The sequence below is a fragment of the Corvus brachyrhynchos genome, unplaced genomic scaffold (assembly GCF_000691975.1).
Source record: "Corvus brachyrhynchos isolate BGI_N302 unplaced genomic scaffold, ASM69197v1 scaffold26, whole genome shotgun sequence".
NCBI lineage: Eukaryota > Metazoa > Chordata > Aves > Passeriformes > Corvidae > Corvus > Corvus brachyrhynchos.
This window is the reverse complement of record NW_008239324.1, coordinates 10,120,134-10,123,991: the sequence shown is the minus strand read 5'-3', so window position 1 is coordinate 10,123,991 and position 3,858 is coordinate 10,120,134.

Here is a 3,858-nt window from a genome sequence, read left to right as displayed (position 1 = left end):
TGGGGGAGCCGGGCCCAGCGGCGGGGCCGGGCTGGGCCGGGGGTGGCGGTGGCTCCGCTCTTGGCGGGCCCTGCTGGGCCTTTCTGGCACTTCAGCCTCAATCCCCGGGCAACGCGTTGGCTACTCAAGAAGTGTTTCGGGACTTTCCTTCCCCGTCCTGCACACAGCCGCCTGGGGAGGAGAGAAAATGCTCAGATTTGAGGGGGGGGAGGATAATAATTCTTCAAAGCTGAGCCTTGCACGGAGCCATGTGAGTCTCATGGACGTGTCTTGCCATGAAACACTCCGTGAGAGAACCAAGTGAAATACGATATTCCGTATCATTTCGGAATCTGAGCACACGTATTTCATTTTTTTTGGGGAAGACTGGACGCGGGGTGTCTGCAGGGCGGCCGTACTGGCAAATCTCGTAACGCCACAGCATTCTGGCCCTTGAGAATGATTCCTGTTCTTCCTCTCACGGGGATTTTTTGAATCAGATTTATAACGCCGAACACAACTGCCGGTGCATTTTCCCTTAGGAATCATGTTACCAGTACGAACGTCTTTGTATTAGGCTGTTTCAACCGCTGTTTTTGAGAAACAGTTTCTATTTCTTCCACTCATGGCTTGTATTGCCAGCATGTAATTCTGTGTACATTGAGCTGCAACTAAATTTCCCTGCTCCTAGTTTTAACCTTCACGTGAAAATTGGTTTTGGGCTGTTGAAAAACAGAGCTGTGCATCTCAGGTGGTTAAATTATTTTTGGTATTAAAGTGGAAGTTTTTTTAAGAAACTGTGCAGTTTATTTTAGCCTTTTCATTTTCTGCTCTGGATCAGAGCCACAGACGTATGTTCATTCCGAAACCTGATAGCTGGTTTAAACATCTCTATATAGTTCATGTAAGGTTCCTGCAGGGTAGAAGCAGAGTTCTTGAATTTCAGAGCAAACTGTTATTCTGATGAGATGTCTGTAGCGGCAACAGTGGCTCATGACAGAGGAATAAAGGAAGTTAGGGAAGCTTTGAAGTTAGGTAGCTTATGGCCTACACCTGACAATTTTTTAAAAGTGTTTTTATTGCAAACTGTGTGGTGTTGCAGTTGTAACTGTGTTTTGCCTGTTTCTCCCCAAAGTCTTTAGAGCATGAAAAAAATGAGGTATTAGGTGGAACAGAAGGATGCAGCTTAACAGGCTCTGACACTTAAATTGTCTGTATTTGTGGTCAAGTACTCTGGGGTTTGCAGAAGTGTTGTAGTTGCTGGTGTGTTGTGCAGTGTTGACTTTTTGGTAAGGGTTAAGTTGTTTGGTTTCCAAATTAATCATACAGTGGTCTAATAGTTGATTTTGGTCATAGTCTGATATGACTACCCTGTTTGTTCAGCAAAGATTTTACTTTATTCACAGAATTCCATGGAAAATGGCTGTAAAAATAATCCTAAAATCAGTGGTGTATGCAAATGTACTTTTGATACACTGCCAAAACTTAATGTCCTTTTAACAAGCTTTTCTGTGCTCTTGAAATCTAATTTATCACTTGTATTATTCTAAAAGAAGGGTATTTGGCTTTTAAAGCTGTATGGGACAGTGGTTGTAGATAAGTTTTTAAAGGAAGGCATAGGGATATAGGGATAATGAATTATTTATTGAAAGAAAGCCATTTGGTACTATATCCAGTGGGTTTAGTAGCATTTCTGTGGATGACTAGGGCTTTGAAAGACTGACCACACACCACATAAAGTTATTACATAATCTAAATGCAGCTGTTGGCATGTTTTCACACTGAATTCTTTACTACTAAACATGTGAAGATTTTATTATTGCAGCAATGAACTTGCAAGCAAGCTATACTTACTAAAAAATAGATATGATAAAGCTTATTTTAAATAATTTTTTTCAATCAACCTTTTTCAAGCTGTTGAACGGACTTCCTCTTTTAATATATTATTCCATACATACTTATTAAAATTAATTATTTATCAGAATCCCTGTAATGTCAGAGATACTTGTTTGTAGTCTACTGGGGATTGAGAAACTTTGTGGAATGGCTCAAAAAAAAAAGAAAGGTAAGTGAAGTGTGCCAGCTTTTGAAAGCTGAGAACATAAAATGGAACTATGAAGAGCAAGACAAGGTTTTTTTCCCATTGTGTGAAAAAAAGTAAGGGAAGCAAACCAATCAGAACTTGTATGAAACTCTTATTTTAACATCTGAGTAGACTTAAAAAAAACTAATGGTCATTTAATCATGTTTCCATGTGGCGCAGGGGGAGGGGAATCCTGCTGTGTTTTTCATCAGTTTCCACATAAACTATTTCAGTCCCATGCTCACACCACTTTTTTGTTAATCATCAACAAACATTAAAGCCCATTTATATGTATCAAATGAAAGTGAGGAAAAATATTTTTTAGCTTGGAAACACATGGATGGTCTACCAGACTTTCCTTCAGTGAGATCAGAAACTGTCTAGATCCTGCTCCTCAGGTGTTAATTACTTTGCAGATGGAAACACATTAAGCCACAGAACTCCTGTGAGCTGCTGCAGCAGCAGTGTTGAAGTGTGGTGGTGACACTGACACCCACGTGTCACATCTGTGCAGATGAGAAGCAGGTTTGAGTGTCTGGATGGTACAGGAGCCTCACTGAGGCAGCACAGGAATGTGTGAGTTCCTAGGGACTGAAAGTTGAGACTTTGCCCAAATTTCAGGTTGTCTATAGTTACTACTTTTCTTTGGGGAAAGATTTTTAATATTCTGTCTGTTTAAAAAGATGAGAAAAATAATTACAGCACTATTAGTAGCAATGGGGAACAAAGACAACAGACCCCTTTGTATGTCCCAAGAAGATCCGTTTATTTCCGAAAGTCTCTTTCTTTGTGTATCCAATGTGAACTAACGACACATATGCTCAAAGAAGTATTTTTAAATTGTTCTTTTTCACTTCATTGGTTGTGAGCTATAGTTCTTAAGATGATATTTAACCAAGGTGTTTGCTTCCATGGTTTTTTAATAGCTGAAAGTGAGGTATTTTTTTACTTTGAAGTGAACTATCTTTCTAGAATGGTAAAAGTAAGAGCCTCCAATTTTTTTTCTGAGAACTGCATGTTGCAATGTTGGCACAATTTGGTTTTCATATATTGTATATTACTGGAACTGTCCATTTCTATTAAAGAAATGGCTGTTACAAGTTACTAAAGTTCCCATTTTCTGCTGCTCTATTTTGTCAACAAAATTTTCTGCTTCACTAAATCAAAATGTTATGCAGAATGACAGATGCAGTGCACTTTGTCAGAAATAAGTAGTCACTAAACATGGGAAAAGAACTTTATAGTGGAAAGTTTCATTAAAATATTGTTTGTAAACCAGAGCAGGTTGTTTATTCATGTTCATTTGCACTTAAGTTTTCTTTTTGCTTTCACTTATGTGTGTTTTCTTTGTTTTCTGCATTTCATTACATGTTTTCCACACCCCCTTTTTTCAAGGAACTAGAGAAGGAAATGAAATACACAGCAATAAGGAGCAGAGATGGGTAAATGGGTCTGTCCATGATCAGCAGTACAGTGGCTGTTCTGGGATTGTGGTCACTGCCTTGCATTTGCTGAACTCTGATCTGTATGAGGAATGAGTCTGGTCACAGATTTAAATTGTTTTATGTTTTATTTAAGACTAGCTGTACTTACCCAATTCAATTGTTTTTTCTTTTCTTTTTATTCTAGGCTTCCTGCTCTGAATGTGTTTCTTTGCAGAAGGAATATTGCACTGTTTCACAAAGATTGGACCCTTCAGTAGAATTTGGAAAGATCTCTGCATATAAATCAAGAGCTTATTTTTCTTGAAGACTTCTGTGCAGCTTTTAAAGTTTTAATCACAATGAATTCAGGCT